This window comes from Capra hircus, chromosome 9 (genome assembly GCF_001704415.2).
Source record: "Capra hircus breed San Clemente chromosome 9, ASM170441v1, whole genome shotgun sequence".
NCBI lineage: Eukaryota > Metazoa > Chordata > Mammalia > Artiodactyla > Bovidae > Capra > Capra hircus.
Genome location: NC_030816.1, coordinates 80,752,841 through 80,769,762, shown reverse-complemented (window position 1 = coordinate 80,769,762; position 16,922 = coordinate 80,752,841). Strand labels below are relative to the sequence as shown.

The following is a 16,922-nucleotide window of genomic DNA, read 5'->3' as shown; positions in this document are numbered from 1 at the left end:
ATTTGCCAGGAATTGATCTCACCAGAATGAAAATATGTGTAGGCCAAATGATTTTGCTCGAAACTCACAATTTCATGGAATTTTAACTGTGTTACTTTCACCAGTCAAGAAAAATGTTTACTTAGAATGACAGAAATTGCTCAAACAATATACTGATGTCACAAATGGTGCTGACGTCACAATTCCACACATATACACATATGATGACCTCGTGTAATGAAACTAAAATTGAAAAGTAAGAATTAAGTTTTCTCAGAATGCTTCAAGTTAGAATTTATGCCTAAGAACAACAAAATGTAAAGATTTTCCACACTTACTGTCAAAAGGTAAAATAAAACTTTCTGTGGAAGTGTGAAAATCGAGGCTGAGCTGGGGATGCTAGAATCTGCAGAGTGAATGAACAGCCCACAGAGAGGCTGAGTAAATCAGATTTCAGGCTAAATTTCCAATATGGGGCCCAAGACAGCCCTATCTTCACATTCAATCTGAATTAGACAGGGCATAGGAAAGGTCTGCTCATTTGACTTTAAACAGTGCACGACCCAAAAAGGCTTAATTAAAGCAGAAATTTTAAATGGGAAAATGATTGGAATGTCTATATTTTAATGCTATAGATAACAGTGCAGCAAATTCATCTTATCAGCGACTGAAATTGTTTTGTAATATCTTTCTCATCAGTGCCATAAACTCTCACAGCCCTACTTAAAATTCAGTTAATCTGCACCCATGTCAAAATGTTAGCTTAACCCTGAGATTTCTGAAAATCAAAAGCATGAAATACACAGATTATCTCTACCTCTCAAAATGCATCAGATGCCTTTCAGTGAGACTTCAGATATGAAAACAGATACTTACACAGTGCAAATTATTTAATTTTAACCTTCTCTCCTTATGGCCTATTATTAAATATTCATCCACAATTTAAATTCATCCTGCTGTGTACTTTCGCTATTTTTAACACTAAATATGTACCACTGCAGGATCTTAACCTCTGCTTTGTACTACTTACTCTCTCCTTAAAGAAACTAAAACCCAAATCAAATCGAAGGCTTTTCCAAAAAAACAACTCACTGCTCGTAGTCACATCTAATGCAAAACCATTGTATTCTCATTATCTATCCTTCTATTGAAAGAAGTATTTCAAAGTATCACCATTTTCAATTCTCACATATAATTTATGTTATACTAGAGACACCCACTGGAGAAGGCAATAGCACCCCACTCCAGTGCTCTTGCCTGGAAAATCCCATGGACAGAGGAGCCTGGTAGGCTGCAGTCCATGGGGTTGCTAAGAGTCAGGCAACTTCACTTTCACGCATTGGAGAAGGAAATGGCAACCCACTCCAGTGTTCTTGCCCGGAGAATCCCAGCAACAGAGGAGCCTAGTGGGCTGCCGTCTATGGAGCCGCAGAGAGTCAGACACGACTGAAGCGACCTAGCAGCAGCAGCAGCAGAGACACCCACATAAAGAACAGTCCTCAACTATTTCTCTAAATATGTTATTCCAATCACATTTTTCTGTTCTAGGTACCATTTCACAATTGCTGCAGTGTGGACTTCAATTCTGTGAAATAAGTGCTTTTAAAGTCACAGTATATACAGCCCATGTTCAAAGAGGTCTTAAAATAACTAGTTTAGTTACTCAGCTTCTGATGAATTTTATTACCTGACTAGACTTTCTTGTAAATTCTTCTTATTCAAATAAGTTTTCAGATATGTATGTATTTAGATATGTAGCTATGTATCTATGAGTTATACATCTCTCTCTCTCTCTCACACACACACCCTTTCCTAGATCTTCTGGGAAGCTGCCACTGTTGCCTACTTCCTCCAAAACCTCAGAAAGTTCCCTATCCCCAGAAATACTAAATGAGGAGTAAAAGATATATCTTTTAAATATATATTTAAATATCGATTTTGGACATATTAGGTTAGCATAGTTAGGTTGTACTATAGGTTAAATAGGTTTTCAGAGGCTGGTCTGGAAATCGAACTATCCTTTAAAGATTATCCAAGAACAAGTCCCTATATATATTTTAGTAGCCTTTAGAGAAGTTTGATGTTTTTTATACTTAGATACTCCCTCATTATCACTCTTTCAGAGTATGCCTACCCACCCAAGTATTTATAATAAAGATATCTATGTTAACAGTGAAGGTGAAGTCGCTCAGTCGTGTCCAACTCTTTGCGACCCCATGGACTGTAGCCTAACAGGCTCCTCCATCCATGGGATGTTGAAGCAAGAATCCTGGAGTGGGTTGCCATTTCCTTCTCCAGGGATCTTCCCGAACCAGGGATTGAACCTGGGTCTCCAGCATTGTAGGCAGACGCTTTACCATCTGAGCCACCAGGGAACAGTTTTCACTCCTAAATACCAAGTTAAGGGGATAGCTTATTAGTAGTTTCTTTATGAATATAACATTTCACAATTTTTTCAGCCAAATTCCTTAAACTACAAATTAAAGAAAGACACTAAAAAACCCACAGAAAGAAAACTGTATCTTCATCTATAATCACATCTATATATCAGGATTAAACAAGAGCTCAACGAAAGAAAAACTGTCCCCCTTTAGAATCATTATTTGGAAAAACGTTCTTACCATCAACTGAAGAAAAATTTTGAATAGTCCATTACATATGAAATGGCAAAAATAATAAAACCCAACGTTGAGTAAATGATTATTTGAACTAGTATGTATAAAGCAGTGGTAAACTCTTTCTGAAGGGTAATGCGATAGGAAGCTTGAAAGCAAAGCTTTAAAAAATATATCTTGTTCCAACCATGACACTCTCAAATGGAGAAGTGGTGCTATTTATCTGCATTTGTCTGCAGCTACATGACTTTCAATATCGAAGGGGGAAAGCATGGGCTGTAGGCACAGAGAGGGTCCACACCCTGATCCACCACTTACTAACTCTAAATCTGGTGTTCATTTCTTAAGTTTTATCACTCACCAAATGCAAGAAAGAATACCTGTCTCATGATTATAATGAAAATGGAATTGGGACTAAAAGGCTCTAAAGGAACGGGCCATAATATATTGGCATAGTGGAATGGACAGGGATGTGGAAAAGTACATATAAAACAATGTCAACTGTTTAAAGAGTGATGCGCATGAATTACAGCTGTGTGAAAACTCAGCTGATAACGATCAGGGCCGGCCAGCAAGGACTGTAAGTAGAGGCTGTCACATCATGAAGCAATCTATGTGGACTTTTCTGTGATGATGTCTAAATATAACTATAAAATGCCTCTGTTTTTTCCCAGGCATCCTGCAAACACTACCGTGGCCTGCTGTGGGGGTGGGGTGGGGGTGGAAGGGACACAGCTGTCCCACACTGGGCCTCCTCCATCCCCGCACCCACACGCTAACTTTCAGCACAAAGCAGCAGGAGGATGCTCCCACTCTCTCCTTCGCCTGTCTAACCCCAAGTTCACACAAGCCCGGGTTCAAGGACCAGAGAGCTGCCCCGGCACCACGCCCAGGAACACTATCTTTGGGACCTGCTGGAATCTTTCCTATGCAGGTTGTAACCGACTTCTGGGCTGCCTTATATTGATATTTAACTCATGTGCCATGTGTTTTTTTTTCCCATTTTTCCTATGTTAGTTAACTCCCAAGGAGACTAAAACGGCCATGTCCATGCTTTGCCCCTTTTGTGTCTCACTCAGCATACAGCATGCGTGCTTAGCCGTGTCCGACTCTGCAACCCTGTTGACTGTAGCCCACCAAGGCTCCTCTGTCCATGGAGTTCTCCAGGCAAGAATACTGGAGTGGGTAGCCATTCCCTTCTTCAGGGGATCTTCCCTGGGTTTGATCTTCAGGTTTGATTCCTGGGTCACCTGCACTGTAGGCAAACTCTTCACCGTCTGAGCTGACCGAGCACGCACACTCAGCAAACAGCACAGGTGACTTAGGATGGTCACAGTGCCTCATGACTCCTGGGGATGAGGACTGGCCACATAAGTGCTCTCGAAAATAAAAAGTAAGACTGACTAACCAGTATCTGCAACAATTCTGTACACACACCCACGTATCCCAAATCTAAAATATCACTGGGTTCTTACTTTTCAGAATCATTAAGATTAGAAATGAAATAGTAATATGTTGTTACCTATGCATAAAGTAATTTCCATAAACTACCAATAAAAAGTGACAATTATTACCAACGGTTCTTAACTCTCAGAATACTTAAAAAAAAAATACATCCAGGATGTATATATATCGCATATTTAGCATACGGTGTCAAAGGTTCGTGTAACATCCTCTAGAAACCCATCAAAAGCCTGTCCTGATTGGCATCACCATATGATGACCAACACCTACTCTGCATTTCCAAAGCACTTTATACATTATCATTTGATCACGGCTCTTAAGGCACCCTGATAAAAGATTTGTCAGTGAAACACAGAATGGTAGAACTGAAAACAGCCCCACTGATCCATACATGATGAATGTATGAACCCCTAGTGTCTGCAACCATGAATGTTATTAATTTCTTCCTTCCAGAGAATAAAAATCTGTGCCTTATAATTTCAACCCACTGTTTTTAACTTTGATCCTTTTGAAGAATATTTGAAGATAGCTGTATCTATTTCCCTTTTCTGAGCAAAATATGCCGATTCTGAACCCCCTTAACATGAAACATATTATGGGAAGGAACTTGCTTCTCTTCCAGATCCTACATGAGTACAAACCTGGCCTCAGACCTGTCACTGACAGGCCCATTGCACCCCTGATCCGTCACATCAGTTGAGATTAAACCCTCCCTTCCCCCTAACTCTTACACAGTTGGTTAGGCTGACCCTAGTGGCAGAAGTTTTTATCTCTGCCTATTTTCATTTTGCATGTATCTGGTCACTATTCTGGCCTGACATCTAACATATTAACTGCATTTCGTATCTTGACGTCAACCACCAATTAAATCAGCACACCATTTCATTCATGCCTTCCTCCACGGCACTGATAAAAATACTGAAGAGGTCAAAGGAGAGGACAGAGGCTTGGCTAACTGCTAGTGCCATTCATAAAGTGACATAAATCCAGGCACCACCATTCTTACAAGAAGGTCTTCTTTAGAAACCTTAAGAAAATCCTTCCCATTCATCCACAGCACTCTTCCAACTCACTCACTACGCTTGCTACGCAGGCACAAGTCCCTGTCTGCCCTTGGGTGACAACCTCTTGCCCACTTCAAATTCCTCCATCTTTCCTAATGTTTAATACAGCCCAAAGTTTAGAAAAATGCTTAGAATGAGACAAAAAGGTATAAGGGAAAGGGAGGTGGCTTAAGTCAGACAAACCCGGGTGTGAATCCTACAGATACACTTAGCTCCGTACAATCAAGCTCACACTTAATACCGTACAGTGTGTTCACCTCTGGTGTTGCTGGGGGCCTGATTAAATAAAGGACCACATGATTTATCACATAGTGATAATTTCCTATATCTTTTTGCTTTTCCTCTTAACAAACTGAAGTCAGAGCAAAAATCACTCAATAATTTAGTCTATTTACTTTCTTGTCTCTGCAGCATCCTGTTAATCAAAGGTGGACGTTCTGCCTTCTTCATCTTTGCATACCTAGCACTCAGTACAATGCCTGGCATGAGGAGCTTTTGCTGACCAGAGAAAAGAGCAACCTCCTCAACACGCACCGCCAGTTAAACAGCAAGGGCGCTCGCAGCCCAAAGGCCTCGGACGGCCAACAGGTACAAGAGGCCAAGAATGACACACCATCGCACACCTTTCCCAAGTACACATAAGCCACAGCTTCCATTGCCGCCCCATGTCTGTGCCCCTCAAATGTGTCACCCTTGGCTGACTTCTCTCAGCCTCAGAGTTCTATATCCAATTGCCACCCAACATCCCTGCCTGGATAGCTAGGATGCCTTCCGTGTCTGCTCTCAGTGAAACACACCCCCATCCAGATGCACAGTGGAGTCCAGGATGCTCTCGACTCCCCACTTCCCTTCCACCACAGCCAACCCCCCTCGCCAAGTCTGGTCAGCTGGACACATCACTGCGGCCACCAGGAAATCTCCTCCTCCGACCACACTGGCTTCTGTGGGCCTCTAGCAAAACCACAAATTTGCCCACCACATGGCCTTCAGCCGAGCGGTTCCCTCCATGAAGAAGGAACCCCGCTCTCCTGCAGGACTCAGTGCTACAGCCCTGTCCTCAGAGGACCCTCCCTGAGCGCCAGCATGGGGTGCAGCCCTCTCCAAAACCACTGTGCTTCTCCTTCACGGCACGCGTCAAAGCCTGCAAGAGTATTTTTATGGTGACTTCATGTGTGAAAGTCATTCAGTCATGTCCAACTCTTTGAGACTCCATGGCCTATACAGTCTGTGGAATTCTCCAGGCCAGAATACTGGAGTGGATAGCTGTTCCCTTCTCCAGGGGATCTTCCCAACCCAGGGATCGAACCCAGATCTCCCACATTGCAGGCGGATTCTTTACCAGCTGAGCCACAAGGGAAGCCCAAGAACACTGGAGTGGGTAACCTATCCCTTCTCCAGCGGATCTTCCCGACCCAGGAATCAAACTGAGGTCTCCTGCCTTGCAGGCGGGTTCTTCACCAACTGAGCTACCAGGGAGCCCTAATAAACGTCCCCAGCTGGACTGCCCCACAGGAAAAGGAATAGGGAGGTGAGGACAACAGACATCAAACCCACCGGTAGCTATCACCTGGGCACAACAGAATATATGTCCAGAAAATAAGGCTGTTTTGGTTCCCTGGTTTTTACCTGATTTTTATAAATTGGCAAAACCTATCATTTGCCTAATATCCTCAAGTTTAGCAACCTGTAAGTCAATTCAGTGAGTAAATTACTGTCCGACTCAACTACGCTTCTGAATTTAATTTAGCAAACAATGATTTTATGAACAAATCAAAGTGTGTATATATGTATTTTTATTTCAAGAGTAAATTAGGTCTGAAAGAAACGTCAAAACAGTAATGGAAATACATTCCATTTCTCCTCAGATTTCTTATTGTCACCATCCAAAACAACTGTAGAACTATTACCACGGTGTTAACAACTTCTAAAATCTACATCTCAAAGTATGCCATATTGTTCATATCCTTGTACTACTACTGACAGCTGAGCAGCAGGCTCTGATTTAAGAAAGGGAAATAATATGGTATATTTCCCATATAAACGCAGATTTACATCAAGAAAGCAAGCTTTTGTGAGAATAACTCAAATCTAAACCCAAACACGTTTAAAGCTGTGTGATGCTAAAAAGAAAAGTTCACCTCTTAACAAAACTCCATCTCAGTTATCCCAGCTACACCAAGAACACTACCACTTTACTATAGAGTTGTTTGAGAATTAGAGATAATATAGTCAGGTTTCAGCATATGACAGGTTTTTAATAGTGATAGATCAACATCACTATTATATGGAGGTTAACTCTAGATTATCAATCTGAGGCATGGATACCCTTCACTCCTCTATTGATGTTCGTAAGACAGGCACTGCTTATCAACCCCAGCATTCATTTCCCCAACGTCCAGTAAGCCTCAGAATCTTTCACCTTGTGGAATAGCCGGCCAGCCGCTACAAATTATCAGTTTGCTAAAATTCATCATATTTTAATGGCAAACAGGATCCTGTTTGAGAACAAACAGGATCCAATTTACTCTTTCCAGTAAAGCGGAACTACATAAAGTCTGGCACTGTTCAGGGAGAGCCGAGCTCATATCCCTCTCCTGCTTTTGACTAGCTGTGAAACACGATGGGTAAATTATTCCAACGCTCAAAGCCTTAGTTTTCCCATCTTTCAAGGGAACATATTGTAATACCACCCTCAAGTAGACAATTAGTCTAAAGATACTTGTGTGGTTTTACATGGATAAGCAATTCCAGACCTACCAGAGCTGTACCTAAGGACAAATCAGAAAAGTTACTCATTTCTCCAGCAAGCTCCATGGATGACATCATGTCTCTTTCAAAGTATTTTATCTACTTTTTTTAAATTAACAACTTTAAACTGGCATTAAAGAAAATGCCATTAAAATATGATGAATGTTAGCAACTGACTTACCTATCTCTGCACAAAGAATGCCTGCTGTGCTGATACACAAGCTACAGCTCCACCTACCCACTCACCCCACCTCACTCCATGTAAAACGTTCTCTTCAGAGACAGGGCCCTATTTAAGATCTACTTTATCAAAACCACAGCGCAGTGAAAGCATACACTGACTCTTACTGTGGTGTGATTATTCAAAGAGAAAAGTTAACATGACTCATATACAGTCAAATCTTACAGACTGAAAAAGAGTTTCAAGGCAGCTACAAGCAACATAGAAGTTCCAGACGGGATACTGCAACAAAGGAAAGAAGATTACTACACAGATGCTATTAGGACAGTAGACAAAATTAAAACATGGACTGTAGGTGAAAGTACCGCTTCCAAGTTAACAATCCTGATAGTGATGACTGCACTGGGGTGTATAAAAGAAAAACCTTGTTCCCAGGAAATGCACATGATACTAAGGACTTGGAGATACTAAGGACTAAAGGGGCAGGATGTATGCAGCCTAATTGCAAATGATTCAGGGAAAACATGCTGTAGACAGACAGACTCACAGATGAACTCAAGAGTAAAATGTTAAAAATTGATGAGTAAAAGGTAGATGGGATTTCTCTGTATTAGTCTTGTAACTTTCCTACAAATGTGACTTACCTCAAAATAAAAGCTAAAAAAGGGAAGAGGGGCAAAAAGGAAAGACGGGTAACTGAAAACCAAAAGAATCACTAACCCTCATAAGGGGTCTTCAAGCAAGTCTGCAGGTTCTCAGAACTAAGAGGGTGCAACGTCAGGGGGCCTCTGGCAGGTTGGGGGGCGCTGCAGCGTGGGAGGACCACAGGGCGAAGGAACCTTCAAAACACGAGGAGACAGAGCAGGACAGACAGAAAAGAGAAGTGGGCGTGATAAGGTGGAAGTAACTGAGAAGGGGTGGAGGTTGCTGTGCTTTGATTTAAAGTACTCAAGTTGGCAAAACACATAATGAACACAAACTTTCAGGTATATTTTTCTACAAATTCTTAGGAGGCTTCCATTCCACACATACACACACACACAAATTACTCTCAAAAAAAAGTGGGGGATCCCCCTTCCCTGGTAGAGACACTTTCTTACAAATCATGGCTGCAGGTTATCGCCCCCAGTCAAGACTTAATGAGGCTCTGCCCCCTTGGCTTTCTTAAGGATGCTTTAAAAAGATCTCGGCCCAGCCCTGACAGACATGACGTGTGCCATCTTTTAACCCAGAGCTCTTCCGTGTCATTTTTGTAAGTTTCAGAAAGCAGTTTTATAACCACTTTCACATGTCACCCTGCTCCCACCTCTTTCCTACAAAGGGTCCAAGCAGACCAGCTCACCTAGTCACGCCACCATCAAGTTCTCAGGTGTAAAGAAGGAAAGCAACAACCCAATGAAAACACGTCTGGGATTTTTAAATCTTAGAATAAACAAAAAAGAGGACTATCCCAAAACTGTCCCCGACAAAGGCTTCGGTTGCAGGAAGCCAAGGGTTTCAAGACCACCAACTATCTATCAATTCAAATGCTCACTATGCCGAAGGAGCCTATCTCTCTAGGGATTCAGCCTGAGGACCGGAAGAAGCTTCCAGACAGTGGAGCGAGGCCCAGGACAGACTGGAGTTAAGGCCACCTGGCCTATACCCTGCTCACCAATTACTGTGCGAGCCTAGGCAGATCTCTTCAATTCTCTGACCATCAGCTTCCTCCTCTGAAAAAGTAAGGATGGTAACAGTACCCACTTCACAGCATGGCTGTAAGTCTTCCACAACACAGCAGACACAGAACACTCAGAACACGGCCTGGCACATAGGGCATGCCTGGTTACCAATACAACGTTAGATTACTCCTGGGCCATCTCACTCCTCTGGGCCCCACGTGGCAAGGGAGAGACTGAGAAATGAACTCTTCCAACAGGTCTCTTCCCGCACTGCTGCTGCTGCTGCTGCTGCTGCTGCTGCTGCTAAGTCACTTCAGTTGTGTCCAACTCCGTGCGACCCCATAGACGGCAGCCCACCAGGCTCCGCCTAGCATTCTGGAATTCTAGAGTCATCATCAGCCTCCTTGAAGGAACTTCCGGCTGTCATGGTAAAGGATCAGAAGGAATGTGGACATTAGAGGTATTTCTCCTTTCTGTTCCAGAAATCTTGCCAATTATCTGCCCTAAAGGTCAACAGGGAGAGAGAAAGGCTCTACAGGGGTCTACAGAATTCAAAGTTCAACATGCAAACAATCAGGGTTCCCTACGGGTGACATGCCTGCCGCCCAGCAGGTCTTCACCCACACTACACCTGCCCAGCTATACCGGCGCACACCGCAGGGCCCATGCACTCGGGAACATCCCCTTCTAGAAAGCCCTTGCACCCACCTGTAAACTAGAGAAAGCTTTCTTTTTCAAAAGTAACACTAAATAAAGGATTCCGTCATCTACATGTCTAGAACCAACTGCAGCTCTCTAAACAGCATCTCCCTCCTCCTAATTCTCCTTATAGACCCAACTTCTCATACACAATGAGCAAATTATTGTTGCTATTATTGCATTAATAAAAAACTAAAATAAAAGAATTCAAGTGCACCTTGACCCTTACCTCTGCAAGTCACCCTCTCCTAAATAATATTATCCTGCCTTCCTAGATGTGTGAATTACAAGTAATAAAAGCTATGAAACCTGAGCCCAAGTCTGGCTTATAATAGGCACATAATAAACGTTTGATATATGAATGTGAGAAAGACATCCAACTGCAGCTCCGATTCCACGTGAGACTTCTCCTGGACTCAAACTGTAATGCTTCGAACAGAGGTATTTTTCATTTCCAGGCTACAGTGTCACCATTCCTAACTTTCTTAAGACATCACTTTCCAAACTATGTTTACAGCTGCTACTGTGATTGAGATGGGAAGAGGTCTGTAAAGCACTCTTTGAGATACATAATATATGTCAGCATGAGAAAAGTCTAAAACATTCTACGACAGAGAAAAAGACCTATTTAACTTGGTCAGACCCAAAGCTGTCTGGATAAGTTTTCAGTTTTGCCTTTTTTTTTTTTTTTTTTTTTAAGTAAAACACTTGGAAAATATAAACTAAGATGATACAAAAATGCAATGATGCATTCCATTTTCATTGTGAGCTAGCTCCCTGTAGGTGGACAAGCAACAAAAGGGCGACCGCGAGAACATGTGTGTGTACGCACACGCCTTCCACCTCAGTATGAGCACAACACCGTGCTCGGCTCGCCTGCAGGCATTTATACCCAGTTGGGCAGTCGGAGCAACAGGATATTTTTACATGTAGCTGTTATAGTAAGTAACAACAAGGTATGCTGGTCATATATCTTTAGCATTTATGGAAAATTATTAATCAAGTCCCACCTGAAACAATTTGTTAAATTGATTTTAATCACTGGGCCTCTCATGTGAAGCTTTGTATAATCAGCATTTCATTTACAAAATTAATTGCCTGATTGATTCTCAGGAGGCAGTTGCTGTCATTACCCTGCTGTCATACTTCTGAGTAGGGTGTCACAACATGGAATTCTGACAGTATGAAGAGCACTGCTATTTTAAAAATGGGTGAGGGGTGAAAGGGAGGAAAGAGGAAAACCAAAGAAGTTACATGACCCCCTTCAGCCTTAGAAAAAGTTATAAGTGTTTCATGCTAATTACACTGTAGATCAATACCCTTCTGCTAAATTAACATACAAATCTAGGGTTCAGGGCATGAAGGATTTTTCCTATATTAAAATAGTAACTAAAATATAAAAGTACAGATTCCCCACTAGAGTTCAATCTTAATCTGTTATAAAATATTTATATCTTGATAAAGTACAGCCTTAAATTAGTCTGGTAGACTACTTGTCTACTGCTAACCATCTCAGTTTCACAGACTCTGCCTTTCTCACTTTTCTAATAAAAAAGGCATGACCAGAAATTTTAGGAGTTTATGACTAAAACCAAAATATATCTATTTTAAACATATGTAAAAACACATATTAGCGTATGTTCATCAGGTCTTTTGAAAACACAATCTAGTATTGTTAGATACACACTTTTTAGATTTCCTCTATTGCTCACTATTTAATATTTATAGTCTACTAGTAATTGATGGATCTTCACCTAGAAATCTGTCAGAAATTAACAAAAATTAGACTAGAAAGTACTTTCCTTGTAAAAGGATAAGAAGACTATAGAACAAGGGAGAAAAGAGGGAATTTTTAAGCTATTATCATTAAAAGAGAGACCACGTTACCTTTGTCACTGTATTTTCAAATGGACCCCTGTGAGCATGCGACCTGCCAAAGATTCTGTTTTTCTTTACCATTAATTTTCCTTTTCAAAAAGAACATACCCTACATCCTGCATCCTCCCAGCTCACGGGTGCATCGCCCACATTCTCCACATTCCATAAGAGCACAGTGGACCACAACACCCAGCTGTTTTCAAAAGCAGAAAATTATTTCTCTGGTTTAGATGGGGACTCATTTAAAACAATCCCCATTCAATGCAATCCAATTCCAATGAAGGCCTCTTTTAAATGGGTCACTCTGAATTTAAAAGAGGCCTCCTCGGGAGACCAGAGGTAATTTACTTTCCTTTCAGTACAGTGAATTTTGATTCCTCTGTACAGCCACAGATTTCCTTTTAAAAGGAAGATCACCTCATAAATTTGCTCTATTATCTTGTGACCGAACGTGTTTTGTTTGCTGGCTTGGTAAAGAGAGCTAATTGGCACACTGTACCCACTACAGCCTGCTAAGAGCACAAGTTCACGGCTGGAGAACTTGAGGCAAAGTCTTTCCAGCACAGCCGGGGGGGTGGGGTGGGCCGGGGCCTTGGAAGGGCAGGCCCCTTCTTGACCTCCGGGTCACAGTCACTCCCCTGCAGAGTAAGAGCAAGGGTCTTCAGTTTTTACTTGGCTCACAAGGGTGCCCTCCCTTTTGATTAGGCAAGGTCTACAAAAAGTGCTTCAATTCTGCAAAGGCATTATGAGAGCATAAGGGATGCCTAGGATCACTCCTTAAGCTGCACACAATGTAACTGTTTTGGAAAACAGGGTTCCCATATTCAAGCCCTTATCTATTCAATACTTTCCATTACAAAAGAACTCAAGGGGCGCTGTGGGGGGGGGGACCGAATTCTCTCAAGCCTGTGCAAAGAGGGTGGAGACTTCACCTGAACATGTCATGCATGGCTCTACAGCATGTCAGAAATGGCTCAGAGCAGGAACTCAGAAGATAAAATGGATAAATGTTATATAAACAGGAATTAAACTGGCAGGAAGATGCAGTTGAAAATGCATATTCGGGATTGTAATTTTCCATTTGGAAAGAGGGAAGTATTATATATGTAACATTATGTAAAAGTAGAGTTTGATTTTAAAAAAGAATTTTAATTGTTGAGGATGTGCAGGAAAAATCTAGCTATCTTTTCAAAGGAATTGGGGTATAGGGACCTGGTCTTTTGATAGGATGTATCTGAAAGCTGGAAGAGGTTTGACAAAATTTATGTTTATCAAAAGAGGTGTGAATTATAAAAGGTTAACAAGGATCTGGATAAAAGAGACAACAAGTTAGAGACCATATCCATTCATTCAAGTGTATTTAAACTGAACAGATATTAACCTGTAAGTTGCCATAAAAGATAAGTAGATGTGTAAGATGGTTCTTGACTTTACAAAACATACATTATAACAGAGGAGATAAGAGATATATATATATAAACAATGCAAGGTAGAAATACACTTGTAAATACCACAGGACAGAGGAAAATAAAGGCCTATGAGAGTTCAGGTGAAAGTAGTAATTCAAGCTGCAAGAAATGGAAAGATTCATGGGAAATTTATCATTTAACATGGATAATAAAAGATGAAAAAGATACACAGAAAGATCAAGGCACAAATAAGATAACAGCTACTACTTAATGAGCGCCTACTGTGAGCTGAGCACTGCGCTTTACAATCAACAGGACCAGTCCTAACAAAAAACCCTGTGAAGCAGTCAATACTACAAACCAGTGTTTAGGTGATGAAAGCCATCTCCCAGATTAGGCAGCTTGCCCAAGATTATCCTGCAGTATGAATGATGGAGTCAGGAACTTCCAGGTCTGACTGGAGTCCTCCAGGGAAGGAGTCTCTACCAGCCATCTGATTTCCCCTCCAAGCTACTCCAATTAATGCTCCTTGATAACGAAAAAACTGTGAAAAGAAAACTCTTCTAACCTGAACTGTGTCCCTGAATCATGTTGAAGCTCTAACCTCAAGTGTAACTGTGTTTGGAGACGGGGTCCATAAACAGGGAACAACGGTGAAAATGAACTTACAAGGGAAGGTCCCAATCTGATAGACCCGGCATCCTTGTAACAAGACGAAAGGCCGGGGCATTCTCTCTCTCCCCAGGCACACACAGGAGGCCGAGAGAGCACACGGCAAGGTGTGCAAGCCAAGAGTCCAGGCCTCAGAATGGGACCTATCTCGCTGGCACCACGATCTTAGACGTCAGAACTCCAGAACCATGAGAAATTAATTTCTGTTGCTTAAGCCACTCTACACTAGTCTATTACAGAAGACTAAGACACACCACTGCTGCTTTTATTTTCAGCACACAACCTGAATTCTGAGAGGGCTCCATGGGGCTCCTGCCCCCCACCTCCAGGGTCCACAGCCCCGTGCTATGCCCTCCTCTGCAGTACGGGCAACACCTGTGACCTGCATCTAACCCAGAGATTATCACAAAGGTGAAGGGATTTTGCAGAGGTAACTAAAATTCCTTAATACAGCTGACTTTCAGTTCAGCAAAACTGAGAATATCCTCATGGGCCTGACATGATCAGATGGGCCCTTTAAAAGAAGGTCCAGGCCTCCCCAGAAGTGAGAGACCCCCAGCAGCACAGACCCTCTCTGAGAAGCAAGCTGCTATGAACTCCACAGCCACGAGGACAGGAGCTCTGCCAGCAGTCCGAGGGCGGCTTCCCCAAACAAACCTCCAGGTGAGAATGCAGCCCAGCTGCCTCCTAGAATGCAGCCCAGCTGCCTCCTGGACTACAGCCTCTTGATACCCTCAACAGAGCAGGGAGGCACACTTGGACTCCCTACCACAGAGACTCTGAGATGATAAATGTGTACTGTTTTAAGACATGCAATTTGTTACGTAGCAAAAGAAAGCTACTCCACAACTTAGTGAAAAGAATGCTCTCCACTTGGTGCGCCATCACTTCCACGGGCAAGCAGACCACTGCTCCTAACCCCCTCCCAGGCAGAACCGGCTGCCGCTCTGGTGTCGGTGCCCAGCATTTTCACTGGCAGGAAGCCCTAAAGCACACAGTCCCAGAAGTTACTGGGGGCTCTTCACACTTTCCATTTCTGGGCAAACTCCTCCTCATCCTGCAGACCTGGACTCAAGGATCATGTTACCCATCAAGTTCGTCTTGAAATCATCAGACAGAACAGAACCGTGTCTTCTGTGCCCTAAGATAACTCTGAGGAAGCCTCTATTGCAGTATTCAGACGTTTTCGTTGCAATTTTCTGTTTACTTGTGTCCCCGACAGCAGAGGCCAGGTTAAACAGCAGACAGTTCACAAAGATAAAAGGAAACACCCCTCACACTGTAATCGAGACGCAACCGGAGCAGAAATCAAATTCTCGTTCAACATCTACAGGACCTGAGATGAGGCAAGTCATTCAATTTCTCTAGGCTTCAATTTCCTATTCTACAAAACAGAATAGTTTGCCAAGCAGGTATTTAATTTTTATACCACAGACCCCAGCACAATGTATACCTGTAAAATGAGTAAGTCGATTATAATATGCTTGGAGGTGAAGGTGAAGTCGCTCAGTCGTGTCTGACTCTTTGCGACCCCGTGGACTGTAACCTACTAGGCTTCTCCATCCATGGGATTCTCCAAGCAAGAATACTGGAGTGGATTGCCATTTCCTTCTCCAGGGGATCTTCCCGACCCAGGGGTCGAACCCAGGTCTCCTGCATTGGAGGCAGATGCTTTAACCTCTGAGCCACCAATATGCTTAGAAGGTCAATGTAAAGTCTAACTCAAAAAATAGAAGTACTAAGCAGTGATGGGAAATAGATGGGGAAACAGTGGAAACAGTGTCAGACTTTATTTTGGGGGGCTCCAAAATCACTGCTGATGGTGACTGCAGCCATGAAATTAAAAGACACTTACTCCTTGGAAGAAAAGTTATGACCAACCTAGATAGCATTTTGAAAAGCAGAGACATTACTTTCCCAACAAAGGTCCGTATAGTCAAGGCTATGGTTTTTCCAGTGGTCATGTATGGATGTGAGAGTTGGACTGTGAAGAAAGCTGAGCGCCGAAGAACTGATGCTTTTGAACTGTGGTGTTGGAGAAGACTCTTGAAGAGTCCCTTGGACTACAAGGAGATCCAACCAGTCCATTCTGAAGGAGATCAGCCCTGGGGGTTCTTTGGAAGGAATGATGCTAAAGATGAAACTCCAGTACTTTGGCCACCTCATGCGAAGAGTTGACTCACTGGAAGGCTCTGATGCTGGGAGGGATTAAGGGCAGGAGGAGAAGGGGATGACAGAGGATGAGATGGCTGGATGGCATCACTGATTGATGGACGTGAGTCTGAGTGAACTCCGGGAGCTGGTGATGGACAGGGAGGCCTGGTGTGCTGTGATTCATGGGGTCGCAAAGAGTCAGACACGACTGAGCGACTGAACTGAACTGAAGCAGTTATACCGGTGTAAGAAAATGTGAACAAAACTGTGAATTAAAAATAAGTAGTTAAAACTAATGGCAGCCATTAAGAGTATACACATATGCACTGATGATGGATGTAAGTGATTTTAAAATGGGAGCTGCTTGCTTCTCACTGCCTGCACCTCATATGAAGGGT

The 16,922-nt window shown here is 42.6% G+C and overlaps 1 protein-coding gene and 1 non-coding gene across 7 annotated transcripts in view; both read right to left on the bottom strand.

The window, feature by feature from the left end:
- Positions 1-16,922, bottom strand: part of ARID1B (AT-rich interaction domain 1B) — a 425,587-nt gene that overhangs the window by 379,036 nt on the left and 29,629 nt on the right. The gene's annotated exons all lie outside the window — the stretch shown is intronic.
- On the bottom strand, positions 2,283-2,354 carry TRNAC-ACA. The gene has a single exon. It is a non-coding gene; the product is annotated as a tRNA-Cys (tRNA).